The following is an 18,421-nucleotide window of genomic DNA, read 5'->3' as shown; positions in this document are numbered from 1 at the left end:
ATTTACACATAAGACGATATCCAGTCACTATTTGAACTTAAACTTTAAACCTTAGAACTAAGTATTTCAATTCATTCCAAAACCTCACCGGACCTGAACCGACTACCCCGGTAAGTCACACAACAGTTATAAAGTACAGAATGAGCAGTAAATAGGAAAATGAGGCTATAACTTTTAAAATGACTGGCCGGGTCATTACAACTACGTACAAATTCAACTCTATCCGTTTTTCGGGTAAACAATTGCTATATCATAATTACAGTTGAATCATGGTACTCTTAATATTTTTAGTATACTACACATTAGTATACTATAATTAGTAGAGTACACCAAATTTTCGGATTCCCCAATTTAACTAGAAAGAACAAAAAAAGGTAAAAAAGAGTGACAAATTTTTTATTTTTAAAAAGCCTTATTAATGATTGTATAGAAAGTAGTCTAATACTAATTTTAGGATTTGTTTGTTTATCTACAAAGAACAAAAATAAAAATAAAAATAAAAGTGAAAGAAAACGATAAAAAATTTAACGAAGAAATTTTACCGAAAAAATAATAGAAACTACTAAGATAAAAATTAATAATTATAACGGAAAAAAGTGACAGATGTTTTGAACGAACAAATCTTACTTTTAAAAAATCTAAAATTTCTTAAAAAACTCCAAAAAGAAAAATCTACAAATATTAAATAGAAAACTAAAAGAATCAAAAAGAGTAACATGATAACACTTGGTAATCATAATCGATTACTGATTGTGTAGAAAGTATCCCAATAAAAATTTTAAGACTCGGTTATTTATTTTAAAAAATAAATAAAAACTGTGAGCACATAATTTTTGCCTCGTATATAGAATTACTCCTAAAATAGTCAAAAAATAGTTTTAATTATTTTTATAGAATTTAAGGAATTTTTCTCTATTTTTATGTAATGTGTTTTGCATTTTTCATGTATCTAGAAACATTTTAAAATCATAAAAAATCATTAAAAATATAGTTATCTCTCATCCATTTCCATTTTTAGATTTTAATTGCATCACTAATCTTTTAGTTGCATATAGTTATAAAATACAAAATATTACATTAGTTATTTTGATTAATCAGTGAGTTTAATTCGATCATTTGTACTTTATTAGTTAATTAGTTAGTTAATTGCTAGACTAAAATAGTTAAATGGGTTAGTTTTGCAAATTGGTTTTATATTAGGTGTTGTTTAGGTAAGTGGCTAATTTTGAAAATCGAAACAAAGAAGGAAAGGGGGGATTTTGAGTTTAGAAACCGGACTGGGCCATTATTTCAGGCGTAAAACCTTGCCCAATTCACCTCATACCCCTTCAACCCACACCCTCACCCGATCCAGTCCGCACACTTCTGGAAAAGACAAACGACCTTGTTTGAGGTCAAATAGTCAACAACTGATCTCAATCGTTCAATCAAACCCCATCCAATGGCCAGGATTCAATCCCTTATTCACATTTAACTGTCCGAACTGATCACCCTGCCCCCCAAAGACTAACAGACCACCTCTCCTCTCTCTTAACCTCCGCATCATGCTGCCGCCGGAAATCGCCCACGGCGGCGGCCAACCTTCAAACGGCTCCAAATTTTCACCAAACAATCCTTGTTCCCTCTTTTTTCCAAGCCCCTTAACCTCGTCTCCCAAATCCCCATCGATTTTTCGATTTTTGGATCTAAGATTTTAGAAAATACCTAATCCATCTCTTTTCTGATTTCTTACTAGTCTTGGATCGTATGAAATTGAAATCTATGTCAGCAATCGATTAACATTAGTTTTGGTCCATTCTAAGGCCGCCCGAATCCGGTCAAACTGCGTTGACCGGCCAGAACCATTTGGAACCTTTGCTTTTTCCCCTTTTCTGGCATATGATGAGAATTGCTACATGTAGCACTGTCCATGTGAAGAAATTCCTGCCAGTGCTCATGTTACAATCCCCATTACTTGCCAGAGTTCCTTAACCGGCCGGAGTTTCACTTGGCGGATTGAAATCAATTCTCACCACGCATGTCCAAGTCCGATAGGTATACTTTCTGTCATTTTCCCTCATTGGCTGTTAATTGTATTTGTTTACTTGAGTTAATTTGATCATATGAGTATGTGATTAGGAGATAACTGGATTTTGAATTCTAAATTAGTGAATTGGCTCGGGTTTGGTTTGGCATATTTGTTCCATATTAGATTTGTGACTCCGGGTTGTAACGACCCGACCGGTCATTTTTCTTTCTAGATCCACGTTCCCTTAATTAGGACTTTCCGTATGTGATTTTACTATTTTATGACTTGCGGGGATGGTTGGTTTAGGTTTGGAAGGGTTTAAGTTGAAATCAGAATACTTAGTTCCTTAATAGTGGCATATGATGGCCAAGTTTGACTTGAGTCAACGTTTTAAGTAAACGTCCTCGGAACCGGTATTTGATGGTTCCAATAGGTTCGTATGATGATTTTGGACTTAGGCGTGTGTTTGAATTGTGTTTCGGGTGATCCGGGAGCATTTCGGTGCTTAATGTTGAAAATTGGTGCATTGAAGGTTTTCTAGTTCTTTAAATTTTATTTGGAATAGACTTTGGTGTTATCGAGGTCCATTTGAGATTTCGAGCCTGGGAATAGGTCTGTATGGTGATTTATGACTTGTGCGCAAAATTTGGTGTCATTCCGAATAGTCTAAGTATAATTCGGCACGTTCGGAGCTAGTTAAGAAGTTAAAGTTTATAAGTTGATTCAATTTGGTTTTGGGGTGCGATTCATAGTTTCGATGTTGTTTTATGTGTTCTGAGGGTTCGAGCAGGTCCGTATTATGGTTATAGACTTGTTAGTGCATTTGGACTGGGTTTCGGAGGGCTCGGGTGCGTTTCAGACCCCTCGAAGCTGACTCCAAAATTGTTGATGTGCTGTTCTGGTTTCCTTCTTCGCGAACACGTAAGGACCCTCGCGATCGTGAAGAAGGATTTGGGGATTGGGTGATGTTGTTCGCAAAGTCGGGGTAGCGTTTGCAGAGGCTTGGGTAGTGGCCTTCGCGTTCGCGGTTGACTCGTCGCGTTCGCGTGGAAGACCTGGGCCAGGTCCCAGGCAACCCAGTTGCCTTTCGCGTTCGCGAGTGGGGGCACGCGTTCACGATGAGAGGGCGGCTCAGTGCATCGCGTTCACGAGTGTCTTCTCGCGATCGCGAAGAGGACATTTTCTGGGTTCGTGACTTTTGCTTTCGCAATCGCGAGGGCTTGTCCGCAATCGCGAAGAAGGCAGACCTGGGCAGTGACTTAATAAAAATCGGGATTTTGGCCCTTTTTTTTCATTTTTCTCATTTGTAAGCCGATTTTGGAGCTTTGTATATAGGGATTTTCACCTAGCATCTTGAGGTAAGTGTATTCTACACAATATGAGTTTAATACCTAGATTATGGGCAGATCTTAACATGAAAATTGTAGAGATTTTAGTATTTTGTTGAAAAACCTAGATTTTGATAAAAATGGGAATAGACCATGAAAACGAGTCGTTCACCCAATTTCTTATGCTTAAATCTCCAGTAAACATTTCATCGTCAGGCCTCCTCCTCATGAATGCTTCCAACATCACAACACCAAAGTTATACACGTCGCAACTTGTTGATACAAGTCCATCTTGTCCTTACTTTGCAACGACAAGTGAGAAATCATCAGCTCAGTTTTTTATAATAGTTCCACAGATGAATGATGATACGAGAAAGATAATGGCAATAGAAGAAGTTTAGGTACCTGGCGCAATGTATCCAATGGTCCCAATAGTCTTAGTTTGTCTAGGACTATCCTCTATACCTAACAGTTTTGCAATACCAAAATCACTTAAATGGCCAACCATGTTTTGATCTAGCAAAACATTGCTAGGCTTCAAATCACAATGCACCAGTGGCTCTGAATAACCGTTATGGAGATAGTCCAAAGCCGATGCTACATAGGTCATTTATGTGGTGTATGTATGCATATCAGGGCTGATACCAGCTTTGACTATCTTACTGAAAAGGTTAAAAGCTTGCTGTTATCGGCTAGCTTGCAGTGTAGGTGTTGGCGTTAGGGACCAAACCTTGCTCTTGCATTCTGCTCAAAAGCATCTCTGCTCGATTCAATTTTTCCTGTTTGCAATATCCAGCTATAATGGCTGTATAAGGATGCTCATTAGGCTTGTAGTTATCAATCTTCACAAGCTTTAAGAATAGTCTAAATGCCTTATCCATCCAGCCCTTCTTGCAAAGACCGTCAATCAATGCAGTATGAGTGAAAACATTTGGTATAAAACCTTTTTTAACCATTTCCTCTGTGACAAACCAATTCACAACACAAACAGAGACTTGTATTTTATAATCACTGAACGAAATAACACTGTAAAAGGAAATACTAATGGAATGAAGAACAACAATTAACTAGGAATTAGAGGAACAAGGAAAGGATAACCAGAAAGGGATGAGAAGTTTAAGACATTAGAAAGATAGAGATGAGAAGAATAGACTCAGCGGAAGCCTCAACATAATTCGCATGCTCTCCTCCTCGCACAAACTGATAATTATACCAACTACATTTCTTCTTGCCCAGTAACTCTTCGACACGTGTATCTCAACTCGGGTCCCAATGGTAGTCCAATAACCTTGTGTTGGGCTGTTTAATCACTTGACCCCGGCGTAAACCATTCCCAGGCCCAAGTGCATTATTTTGGTCTGCCTCATTCACCATCCTCTAACAACTCAAATGCTTGCTTAATTATGCCTTTTTAACACTACACAAAAAGAATCAGGACACACTCCTCTGTCACACATTTCACCGAACATCTTCTCTGCCATCTCAACATGGCCCATCTCAGTAGCAACACTAACAACAGAATTCAAACTCTAAGCATACAAAACCAACCCTTGATTTTGCATCTCAAACACCATATCTGTAGCCTCTTTCAACGTGACAATTTCACCAAAATTCCTCAGCATAAAATGCATCAGTTCATGTGCTCTCTCAAAGTTTCCATTTTTAATCAAATACATAGCTAAAACTATATAAAGCCTCATAAAATGCCTGAATTTCACATACTCAATAGCCCAATAAAAGAAACTCAATGCTAGCATTGAGCCTCCCTCATCAGCAAGAGAGGCAACAACTGTTATAGCCTGTTCTTGAGTCAAATACTCAGAATCTATAGGCAGTTTCAACTTGGGAGCTGTGGATTTGAAATGGCTATTTTTTTAAAATTTACAATATGATTCACACACTAAAGAACAGACCCTTTTGACAACTGAATCAAAATCTGACGAAGATGAAGGCAATGGGTTTGTTGTAAAATAGTCAATTTTGGTATGGCGCTAAGAGGGTTTAAAAGTGAAGATGTGGTGAGGTTGGGTGAAAAGGAGGCCATTGAGGAGTGTGTTAGAAGCTGTAAAGTGGTAAAATCTGTAGAGACGATGAAATGTAAAGGAAATCATGAACATGTTTAACTTTGAGAGATTGTTGGGACAACAGATTCAATAGCCCTCACAGATGCAGAGGATCTAATATGATATTACTAGAAAATTTAATCTTTGAGGTCAACTAATACTCATTATTTTTGAGGATCTAATATAATATCACTAAAGCATCATTTGGACTATAATATTAATCTCTTTATTGCTACTATTCACTAATGTTATTTTATGCGGGCTCAAATTTGAATAAATATGTGTACTGGCAATGAGAGGCGGACCTATATGGGAGAGTGTGAGTTCACGTCGCTCCCCTCTCTACACTGTATAGTACTTATAATCATCTATATATAAATGAGATATCATACTATTCTATGATGCGATATCATACTATTCTATGATGAAATTCTGATAATGTTGCAAAATTTGATGATGCTCTAGCAGGTTTTTTTTTATGGATGGATGCATTTCTCATCTTAGTGACGTAGCATATTAAGTAAATAAACAAGAACAATTTACTAGCTGCCAGGGGCGAAGGTACATAGTCCTAAGGGTGGTCAACTAATTCATCAAAAAATTACATTGTATATATATGTAAAATATTAAATTTTAGTGGTATATAATATATATTGAACACTTTTTATCCGAATTTTTTTTACTTATTTCAAGTTTGAACATCCTAGATGACATTCCTGGCTTCTGTAGTTGCCTTTCATCAAGATAAAGACCACGGCCTTCTTGGATCAGTATATTTTTTTTCCCATTAAAAAAGTAGTTAGTTAGCTCATTTTTGGTTAATTGCCTTTTGAGGTGACTATAATATTAATCTCTTTATTGCTACTATTCACTAACGTTATTTTATGTGGGATCGAATTTGAATAAAAATATGTGTACTTAGCAATCAGAGGCGGACCTATATGGGAGAGGGTGAGTTCACGTCGCTCCCCTCTCTAAACTGTATAGTACTTATATTTTTGGTGAAATACATAAACGATCCCTTTAAGTTGTCCACAACGATCAAACGGTCTCCTCAACAGACCCATTTACCATTTAGACACTTCAAGTGACTATTAAGTGTATAAAGCAAACACATGTTGCTGATGTGGCATATGTGTGTTTGTTAACAAAAAATTGAGCGCGTGAAGTCATTTTTTCAGCCTAATTTTTTTTTTCTTTGAAAAAAAAAACCAAGAAACCTTAGTGCAAGATATTAGCTAGCTGAAGTAGCGCAACTTAGCCTCTCTTCTTTCATTCTTCTTAACTAATAAACCACCTCAACCTACCATGAAACCACCATCGAGGCTAGGAAAACCAGCCATTAAAGCTCGAATTAAGCCACCGTAAATCACCAGGAACTGTCACCTTTCACCACAAAACTCTACTGCCCGTAACCTTCGAGCTCCGCCTAATTCTATCGACCCAAAATCAGTCCCCAAACCCAGCTGAAAGAAGCAGCAAAAGTGCAACAACAACATCTGCAAAAAAACCATCATTTTTTTTCTCAATAGTCCTGTCACCGTCATCTCCACCATAAGAATATAGTTTCTCCACTCTCTTTCATCTTCATCCGCAGATCATTTTAAAGATAATTTTACACCAAAAATAACAAATTAGAGGGGAAAAAAGTGATATAAGCCCAAATTCATAATCAAGAAAATAATGGAGAGACAAGACTAAAGATTCCAGTAGAGTCATTGTTTTTTAGCTTTGCTTGGAGAACAAATTTTTCGGCGATAGAGGTCGCATAAGAGGAGCTTTTCCGGCGAGGTCCATTAATGGTCCCTTAGTGGGTTCTCTATTTGGCTATTCTATGTTGTTTCATATTTGTATGAGTTTTAATTTTGTATACGGTAGAAACATGGGTTACCCGATTTCACTATTTGATCAAGGCTGTGATGTTGCATTGAAGAGCTGAGACTACGAGTCCGAAATCGAAGCTTCTTTCTAGATCAAGGTTGATATCAATGGAGGCCAGAAGAGACAGACTTCGAGTAATATCAGGATAACTTTATAACGGAAAAGGCGAGATATCCGCGATTGGTCGAGGATCGTGGCATGAATTTCGGAACAGATCAAATCTATAGCGGTTAATCAGCTGTTTATATGATTTTCTTATGTAATTAGAAGTATACATTAATTAGGATTCCTCTACTATATAAAGAGAAATTCCATTCATTTGTAATCATCATTGCTCACTGAGGAAATATATACAACCGTTTCTTTCTTGCTTATTGCTCTACTTACTGTTCATCAGAGTTGTTTTATTCTTTACTGTTCTTACAATATCACCTCGAGGTTACATCAATTCGAGGTCGAGGTTTTGCTTACACACTGATTTGATTTATTTTACAATCTAATTCATTCATTTATCTTCTCGTTTATTAGTTGGTATTGGGTGAAATCACATATCCTTAAAATCACAATATAAGTTTAATTGTTATCCAAATTTTAGGGTAAATAGTTTGGCGCCCACCATAGGGCTAAGGATAATAGTGATTATTCAATACCGATTCCGATAACACACACTATTTTATGCTTGTTCTTCTCAAGTATTTTTCCTTTCAGGTTAAAATATCTGAAACTCACAAAATGCACCCACACATAGTGACAATGGCCGCGGATTTCACGGGGAAAACAAAAATGTAATTGCTCCAGGGGTCGAGGTGCCATACGCTGATCTCGGGGGAGCACCGGTTACCAACCCAGTTGACGTCAGTTCGCACATTGCTTTGAATGCAAACCTGGGCGCAGACCCTAAAGGGAGTGTACGCAGAGAAGGCCGATCTGGTGGCCAAGGTGCACAGGGCGGAGGAGATGGAAGAGTCAGTCTCCAGGTAATATTCGAAATGTTACAAGCTCAACAAGCCGCTATTGCATAGTTACAAAATCAACATAGAACTCCGAGTGGGGTCGAACCGGAAGCCACCCACCGTACCGAGCCAGTACGAGAGAGGTCGAATAATAGCAATTCGGGGACTGATCTTCCAATAATGAAAATGCTCGAGGAGCTCACCAAATGAATTGAGTTGGGAGAGAAGAAAATTAAGGCAAATGATAAGAAAGTGGAAACGTACAACTCCCGAGTTGATCAGATACCGGGGGCACCGCTAATTTTGAAAGCAATGGATTTGAAGAAATTTGTACATAAGCCGTTTCCTCCAAGTGCGGCTCCGAAGACCATTCCCAAAAAGTTCGTATGCTGGATATACCTAAGTACAATGGGACCACCGATCCCACCGAGCATGTCACCTCCTATACATGCGCCATCAAATGTAACGATTGGAAGATGTCGAGATCGAATCTGTTCTATTAAAGAAGTTCGGAGAGACTCTATCGAAGGGAGCAATGATTTGGTACCACAATCTACCGCCAAATTCCATCGACTCATTTGCCATGTTAGCAGATTCTTTTGTAAAGGCACATGTCGGGGCCATAAAGGTTGCGACGAGGAAATTAGACCTTTTCAAAGTAAAACAGAAGGATAATGAAATGCTAAGGGAGTTCGTGTCCCGATTTCAAATGGAACGCATGGAGTTGCCACCAGTCACAGATGATTGGGTTGTTCAAGATTTCACTCAGGGGTTGAATGAATGAAGTTCTATAGCGTCACGTCAACTGAAGCAAAATTTGATCGAATATCCGGCGGTGACTTGGGTCGATGTACATAATCGGCACCAATCGAAGATCTGGTCGAGGATGACCAATTAGGAACTCCTTCTGATTCAGTATATCCGAACAGGTCCGCAACCAGAAATCAGAAGGACATCGATAAGGAGCCTCGGTCGAACAAAGATTGATATCGGCCATATATCGCAGATCGCAGGAACGGCGATCCAGGATGCAATTCCGCCCGAAATGACCGAAGAAGTGATTGAGGACAGAGTTTTCGGGGACTTATGAGCAAAAGTGATTTTGATAAGCATGCCGATCCTACACAGGCACCTCGATTGTCGGAGATATAAATTTAATGTCAACGTATCAGGTATCGTATCGGTAATTGGAAGAATCAAAAACACTAGATGGCCCAGGCCCATACAGACCGATCCTTCCCAAAGAAACCCCAACCTGATGTGTAAGTATCACGGCACACATGGCCACAGAACCGAGGATTGTAGACAATTAAGAGAGGGGGTAGCCCGTCTATTCAACGAGTGTCACCTTCGAGAGTTCTTAAATGATCGAGCCAAGAATCATTTAAGAGAAAGGGACAACAACAGGAAAAATGAACAGGAAGAGCCGTAGCATATGATCCATATGATCGTCGGTGGGGTCGATATTCCACAAGGGCCCGTGTTCAAACGCACTAAGGTATCAATTACTAGGAAAAAACGGACACGAGATTATGTGCCAGAAGGCACCGTATCATTCAACGACGAGGAAGCATAAGGAATTTCTCAACCTCACAACGACACTTTGGTAATTTCTATATTATTAAATAAGGTTCAAGTTAAGCGTGTTTTAATGGATCCAGGTAGCTTGGAAAATATCATCCGATCGAGGGTCGTGGAGCAGCTCGGCCTACAAGACCAAATCATGCCCGCAGCTCGGGTCTTGAGCGGTTTCAATATGGCCAGCGAAACAACTAAAGAAGAGATCATCCTATCGGTGAACGTGGCTGGAACTATCCAAGAAACCAAATTCCATGTAATCGAGGGCTACATGAGGTACAACGCCCTACTCTGAAGGCCCTGGATTCACAATATGAGGGCAGTCCCTTCGACTCTCCACCAAATGATGAAATTCCCTACGCCGGACAGGGTGAAAACAATATATGGGGAGTAGCATGATGCAAAGAAAATGTTTGCAGTCAATGAGGTGATACCAATATCGGCACTTTCGGCATCAAAGGGATCAGACATAAAGGGAAATCAAGAGACCAAATAGCAATCACAGCCACCAGCCTCGACTGAATCGGAGAAGCAGGAAATGGAAGAAGAAGAAAACGACCATTGGATCCCTCGAACCTTCGTCATTCCCGAAGATTCTGATGCCACCAAATCAACAGTCGAAGAGCTGGAACAGGTTATATTGATTGAGTACCTGCCCGAACGAAAGGTATACTGGGTACGGGGTTAACCCCTGAACTCAGAAAAAACTCATTAAATTTCTTATTGATAACATGGATTGTTTTGCTTGGTCCCACTTAGACATGACAGGGATCCCACCGGAGATAACAACACATCAATTGAGTCTGGACCCGAAGTTCAGGCCAGTGAAACAAAAGAGAAGGCCCCAGTCCGAGGTAAAACACGCATTCATCAAGGACAAGGTAACTAAACTTCTCAAAATAGGATCCATTCGGAAAGTAAAATTCCTCGAATGGTTAGCAAATGTAGTCGTAGTCCCTAAAAAAGGGAACAAACTTAGGATGTGTGTAGATTATAAGGATTTGAACAAAGCATGCCCTAAAGATTCTTTTTCTTTACCTAACATCGATCGTATGATCGATGCCACAGCCGGCCATGAGATCCTTAGTTTTCTCGATGCTTATTCCGGGTACAATCAAATCCAAATAAACCCGGAAGATCAAGAAAAGACTTCATTCATCAATAAGTATGGAACATATTGCTGTAACGTAATGCCTTTTGGGATAAAAAAACGGAGGAGCTACCTACCAACGCCTAGTAAATAAAATGTTCGAAGAACAAATAGGTAAGTCAATGGAAGTATATAATGATGATATGGTAGTTAAGTCCCTGCGCACAGAGGACCATTTGACATATTTGCAGGAAACATTCAAGATATTGAGAAAATACAACATGAAGCTTAACCCCGAGAAATGTGCTTTTGGGGTCGATTCGCGCAAGTTCCTTGGCTTCATGGTGTCAAATCGGGGAATCGAGATCAACCCCGATAAAATCAAGGCTATCGAAGACATTACTGTCGTGGACAGTTTTAAAGCCGTACAAAGGCTGACAAGGCGGATAGCTGCCTTAGGTCGACTCATCTCGAGATCGTCAGATCAAAGCCATAGGTTCTTTTCACTACTCAAAAACAAGAACGATTTCACGTGGACCCCGGAATTCCAACAGGCCTTTGAAGAATTAAAACGATAGTCTCGGAAATTGCGGTAAGTGGTGTCCTAGTTCGAGAAGAGCGAAGTACGTAATTTCCTGTTTATTACGTAAGTCGAACTCTAGGAGAAGCAGAAACTAGATATCCGCACTTAGAAAAATTAGCACTTGCTCTAATAAGCGGCTCTAGGAAGCTAAAACCATATTTTCAATGTCACCCAATATGTGTATTAACCACTTACCCACTTCGTAATGTTTTACATAAGCCCGAACTGTCGGGCCGATTGGCCAAATGGGCCGTCAAACTCAGTGGGTACGATATCGAATATCAACCCCAAACGGCCATCAAGTCTCAAATTTTAGCAGACTTCGTGGCCGACTTCATGCCAACCCTCGTACCCGAAGTTGAAAAGGAACTTTTGTTGAAATCGGATTACATCATTGGGGGTGTGGACCCTTTTTACAGACGGCGCTTCAAATGTGAAGGGGTCCGGGTTAGGCATCGTTTTGAAGCCGCCCACGGGCAATACTATTAGGCAATCCATCAAAACTTCTAAGTTGACTAACAATGAGGCCGAGTATGAGACTATGATTGCAGGTCTCGAACTAGCTAAAAGCTTAGGAGCAGAAGTCATCGAAGCCAAGTGCGACTCCCTACTGGTAGTAAACCAAGTAAACAGAACCTTCGAGGTTCGAGAGGATAGAATGCAAAGGTATTTGGATAAGCTGCAAGTGACATTGCATTGTTTTAAATAATGGACTTTGCAACATGTACCTCGAGAATAGAACAGTGAAGCCGATGCCCTTGTAAATATAGGATCATCAGTCGAGGATGATGAAATCAGCTCGGGGATTGTCTTTCAACTCTCAAAGTCAGTAATCGAAGAAGGTCACGCTGAGATAAATTCCACAAGCCTAACCTGGGATTGGAGGAGTAAATATATTAAGTATTTGAAGAACGGAAAGCTCCCATCAGACCCTAAGGAATCGAGGGCTCTACGAACAAATGCTGCTCGATTCATATTGGCTGAGGATGGAACATTGTACAGGAGGACGTTCGACAGACCATTAGCAGTATGCTTGGGACCAGGGGACATCGATTATGTCCTACAAGAAGTTCACGAAGGCACTTGTGGGAACTACTCCGGTGCCTAATCACTAGTTCACAAAAATCATCAGAGCAGGATACTATTGGGATAGTATGGAGAAGGACACTAAAGAATTCGTTTGAAAATATGATAAGTGTCAAAGGTATGCACCAATGATCCACCAGCCCGGAGAACAACTTCATTCGGTCCTATCCCCATGGCCATTTATGAAATGTGGGATGGATATCATCGGCCCTCTGCCATCGGCCCCAGGTAAAGCTAAATTTATTTTATTTATGACTGACTATTTCTCTAAATAGGTTGAAGCACTGGCCTTCGAGAAAGTTAGAGAAAAAGAAGTATAGACTTCATTTGGGATCACATCATATGCCGATTCGGGATACCTGCCGAAATTGTATGCGACAACGGAAAGCAATTTATTAGCAGCAAGGTAACAAAGTTTCTCGAAGAGCACAAAATAAGAAGGATCTTATCAACACTGTATCATCCAAGCAAAAACGGGCAGGCTGAATCGACGAACAAGACCATCATTCAGAATCTGAAGAAAAGGTTGAACGACGCCAAGGGAAAATGGAGAGAAATTCTACCCGAAGTCCTTTGGGCATATCGATCAACGTCGAAGTCCAGCACGGGGCAACACCGTTCTCCTTAATATATGGCTCTAAAGCTTTAATTCCAGTCGAAGTCGGGGAACCCAGCGCCAGATTTGATACACAACGGAAGAATCAAATCAAGAGGATATGAATACTAGCCTCAAACTATTAGATGAAAAACGAGAAGCCGCCCTCGTTCGAATGGACGCGCAAAAACAACGCATCGAAAGGTATTATAATCGAAGGACCAACCTTCGCCACTTTAGAATCGGAGGCTTGGTTCTGAGAAAAGTCACCCTCAACACTCGAGACCCTAATGAAGGAAAACTCGGCCCGAATTGGGAAGGACCATATCAAGTCCTCAATATCATCGAAAAGGGATTATACAAGCTAGGCACGATAAATGGCGAGCAACTACCAAATAATTGGAACATCTCACTCCTCAAGCGATATTATTATTAAGGTATGAACTTCTCCTTTTTCATTTGTATTTTACACTAACTTATTTTCAGGTGTTCGAGCAAAGGTATCGAAGTTCTCATTAAGCAGGAAGATATTAGGACCTTAAAGCATGTGTTGTACTCTTTTTTCCTTATACTGATTTTTATCTCAAATGGGTTTTTCCGGCAAGGTTTTTAACGAGACAACCATTGTTCGTGCTGACTTTGAGTATTCGAGGTCTCTTAACAATCAACCTCGAATACTGGGGGGCATCACCCTCGGATATTATGTTTTCAAGGGAAAATACTTCACGTCGATAGGGTCTTGATAGAAAATTTTTATAATGGGCCAAACGGTCAAATGAACTGTGTCCATATAGATTATTCGAGCCCTAACGGCAAAATATGTACGCATGTATGAACTATTCAAAGAAGTACTTTTTCTTACCAGATATCTTGTGCCTTAATGAAAATTTCTGCTTTACAAGCTCCATACTTACAATTTCTTATGAAAACTGGCTCAAGGGCCAAGTACAACTACACATCGAACGATTAACCCCATACTCGGGGACTGCCGTCGAAAATCAACATATTCGAACTATCTAACTTCGAAACCATAAGACCTCAAAGAGGCCACCCTCGATTTATAGGCCAAGGCCACCATTCTTGGGGACTAGCACTTTTAATAAGTTCGAAGTATTATTGGGAAAATAAGCCCAAGAGGCATACCCAAAGACTACGGCCAAACAAACGCGGCTCGTGTACGTCCGAATCCCGCAATAAAAATAGGCTTTCGAACTCTTTGAAAAAGCAGTTAAAAAAGCTACCCTCGACAAAATAATCAAAGAGCTTCGATAATATCAGCACTCGAAAAATCTTAAGAGGTATCGAATCATTTAAATATATTTTTTTGCTAAGGCATAAAAAGTAAAAGGGGTTTCGATCAATGTTAAACCCTCAAAAAATCCAATGGGTAAAAAAAAGAATTGCTAATGCATAAAAAATTCTTATAAAGTCTTTAAGCAGAAAAGGAGGAAAAAAGCCATTCTTTTAAGGCCATATCGGCCCGATTCAAAGAGCCTAAGGGCCATTACATCTTAGAGTTTGAGAATACGTTCTCACTCAATTCGAACCTAAGGGTTTCATTACTTCGAGCTCGAGTAAAAACTCACTTGACTACAGTTTGAGAATCCGTTCTCACTCAATGCAAATCTAAGGATTCTATTACTTCAAGTTAACTCAATGCGAACCTAAGGGTTCTATTACTTCAAGTTCGAGTTTTACTCGAACTCGACTATGAAAGCAGTATTAGTATGACTTCGGTCAAATTGCCCAAATCCGAAGTCTTGAACAAATTATAAAGTATGCTAAAATTTTACAAGGCACAAAACAGGTTTGAAGTTATCACAAGACAAAAATTGAGAAGGAATTCAAAAGGGAAATATCTTTATATATATATATATATATATATTACTTGAACAAAAGTATGTACAAAAGACCGACAAAGGTCTTACACAAAAAAGAGGAAAAAAAGTACAAAGTCCTAGCTATGCTCGGGGGCAACTTCTTCCTCGGAGGTAGCTTCCTCCTCGGGACCCTCACCTTTATCGGACCCGCTCTTGCTGCCTTCATCGTCATCTTCATCATCGGAAGAGGCCAATAGCCTGGCATCAGCTTCGAGCATCTTTGCTTGAGCTATCTCCTCATAAAGGTCGAAGCCTCGGGCATGAATCTCCTCGAGGGTCTCTCTCCGAGATTGGCACTTAGCCAGCTCAGCAGTTCATTGAGCTCGAACGGTAGCCTCCCTAAGCTGAGCTTGAGCAGCCTCGACATCAACCAGGTATATAGCTACTGACTTGTCATCTTGGGCCTTTGCCTTTTCGACCTCAGTTTGTGCCTTAACGAGTTCGACCTCAAGTTCTTCGATCCTCTTGGCCTGGATTGAGCACTTCTCCCTAGCACTCTGAAGTTGGACTTCGGCCGATGACAGTTGGGCCAAGACAGCCTCTTTCTTCGCAGCAAAGCGGTCCATGCCCTTCTTCCACCTACGACAGTCAGCTTTAACTTGATCGACCTCCCCCCAGAACAGCTCGATCTTTTCAATTTTTTGCTGCAACTGATACATAGAAATGTTAGCTTCCACCCTTGGATTGAGCTCATAGTTTTTCAAAAGAACAGTTACCTACTCGTTCAGCTCGGTTTCCTCCTTATGGGCTTTGGCCAAGTCAGCTCGGAGGTCCCTGAGCTCTTCTTCCTTCTTCCCATAGAGGAGCTTGAGAGCATTTCTCTCCTCCGAAAGCTTATGGAGATCAGCCTCACATTGGTTCAGGTCGACCCGAGACTTGGAGAAAGCCTATATGAGAAAAACTAGAAGTTAGACAGAAGGAAGGAAAAGTAAAAGAAAATTACAACAACAACAATTAACACTTACTTGAGATAGAAGGCATTGGGCCTCTTCGAAGAGGGTAGACGCATAGTTGAGGTCAGAGGCATCATCGAACCCGGTAAAATAATCCCGAAAGGGATCCTCTTCACTGGGGACTCCGCCTATGTCGGGGGTCCTTATAGCCCGAGCTTCCTTTATGGTCTCCTCGGACAAAGCCGGTAGAGAAGGCGAGTGACCTACTGTCATTGCCCCGAGCGAGTCACTCGGGGCGCTCTGTTAAGCTATGGGGGTTTCAGAACCAGCCCCCTCTGGTATATTTTTTGGGCGAGTGATGATCTCGACCTCGGATTCGGAACCTCCTCATCACGAGGCAGGGTCACGGCAGCCACAACCATCTTAGGGGACTTGGCGGTCTCGGCTGTCTTTCTTACTCGAATCACCAGCGCCGAGTCATCACCTTCGTCCTCCTCTTCTTCTTCTTCCCTCATCCTTCGAACCGAATCTACAGTAAGAAGAATAATTTTCCTCCTAGTTCTTCGAGCTGGAGAATTTTTGGGCTTGGAATTCTCGGATGCCGAGACCCCCTTCCTCTTATTATCTTTCCCCTGCTTCGGAACCGGGGACTTAGCCTCTTCCTTGCTGCTCAGAGGACTCAAGACCGCGTCTTTGTTCAGGCCTGCACAAAAAAAAAACTGAGTAAGAAAAAAAAAATGTGACCAACACCTCGGAAATAAGGGAAATAAACTCACCATGATTCTTTGCCTCCCATTTGCCTTTTGCCAAGTCGCGCCAACAGTGCTCTACATAAGAGGAAGTCGAGTCCAACTTCCGAACCCAGTCCTCGAGGTCAGGAACCGCTCGAGGCATCCAAGAAGCCGTTGCATGACTAATGAAGATGTTAAATAAAGCAAAAAATAGAAACATGGAAATTAATGAGTAAAGTGTTACTTACGCTCCGGGTTTCATTTCTCGGAAAATGGCATTTTCTCCTTCGGGATGAGGTCACAGGTCCTTACCCGAACAAACCGACTCATCCACCCTCGGTCTTTGTCCTCGTCGATACTCGAGAACAATACCTTTGTCGCTCGATGTTGCAGTTTGATCAACCCTCGAAATATTTGGGGTCGGTATAACCTGATTAGATGGTCGAAGGTGAACGACAACCCCTCGATTTTTCTGGAGAAGAACCAAAGCATGATCAAGATGTGCTAGAAGGAAGGATAAACTTGGCCGAGGGTCACTTGGCACCTCTTACAGAAATCTATGATAACTGGATCGAGGGGACCCAACGTGAAAGGGTAAGTGTAAACACTTAGAAACTCTTCCACGTGGGTGGTAATGCTTTCTTCAGGAGAAGGGATATGTACAACTTTGTTCCCCCAGTTGCGATCCCTTTTAACATCCTTGAGATATCCCACTGTTATAGAGCAGATATATCTCGATACGTGCTCACATCGACCAGGGACCGATGGAGGGTTCTCGACTTTGAAGTCGTACTTTAGAACATACGGGCCGAGAACATACTCACTAGGGAGCAGTTCCGCCAGCATTTTATCACCGGCCGGCCGTGAAGAAAAAGAGGAAGCATTTTCCTTTTGTGGAATAGTTTTGGAAGTTTTCGCCATTATACGAGTAGAAGAAAGAGGAAAGTGTTGAGTTCTGGTGGTTTGAAACTAACAGAGATGGCCTAAGGAGTGATGAAAGAGAAGGGATTGCGAGAGTTAAAGACTTGGAAGAATTGATGAAGATGAAAGTAAAAGTTTGATTCAACAAAAGAAGCCATATTTATAGATTTACGGTGATAGTTCGATAGTGCTAGTGGCCGACCGCCCACTAACGCGCATTAATGATTTGGGGAACTATACCGACGAGACATTTCGGTCACTTCCCTCGCTTACGTCATGAGGATGACATCACTGTTTACCTAGGTCATAATAAAATCGAGGCTCAAATCGTTTCTTATCATTATATTCTAAGAAACGAGGGGACTATATGTATACGGTATAAATCGGGGTTACCCGATTTCACTATTTGATCAAGGCTGGGATGTTGCATTGAAAAGCTGAGACGACAAGTCCGAAATCGAAGCATCTTTCTATATCGAGGTTGATATCAATCGAGGCCAGAAGAGACAGACTTCGAGTAATATCGGGATAGCTTTATAATGGAAAAGGCGAGATATCCGCGATTGGTCGAGGATCGTGGCGTGAATCTCGGAACGGATCAAATCTATAATGATTAATCAGCTGTTTATATGATTTCCTTATGTAATTAGAAGTATACCTTAATTTGAATTCCTCTACTATATAAAGAGGAGTTCCATTCGTTTGTAATCATCATTGCTCACTTAGGAAATATATACAACCGTTTCTTTCTTGCTTATTGCTCTACTTACTGTTCATCAGAGTTGTTTTATTCTTTACTGTTCTTACAATATCACCTTGAGGCTACTTCAA

The 18,421-nt window shown here is 40.7% G+C and overlaps 1 long non-coding RNA gene across 2 annotated transcripts; it reads left to right on the top strand.

Moving 5' to 3' along the window:
• Positions 1-1,515: 1,515 nt before the first annotated feature.
• LOC138900900 (uncharacterized) lies at positions 1,516-7,659 on the top strand. Of its 2 annotated transcripts, none has more exons than XR_011412244.1 (2): positions 1,516-2,034; positions 7,333-7,659. It is a non-coding gene; the product is annotated as an uncharacterized lncRNA (long non-coding RNA). The 2 variants fall into 2 exon arrangements; XR_011412243.1 differs by having other exon boundaries at positions 7,313-7,659.
• The last annotated feature ends 10,762 nt before the right edge of the window (positions 7,660-18,421 follow it).

Source organism: Nicotiana tomentosiformis, chromosome 11 (assembly GCF_000390325.3).
Source record: "Nicotiana tomentosiformis chromosome 11, ASM39032v3, whole genome shotgun sequence".
Taxonomy (NCBI): domain Eukaryota; kingdom Viridiplantae; phylum Streptophyta; class Magnoliopsida; order Solanales; family Solanaceae; genus Nicotiana; species Nicotiana tomentosiformis.
This window is presented reverse-complemented; position numbering and strand designations above follow the sequence as displayed.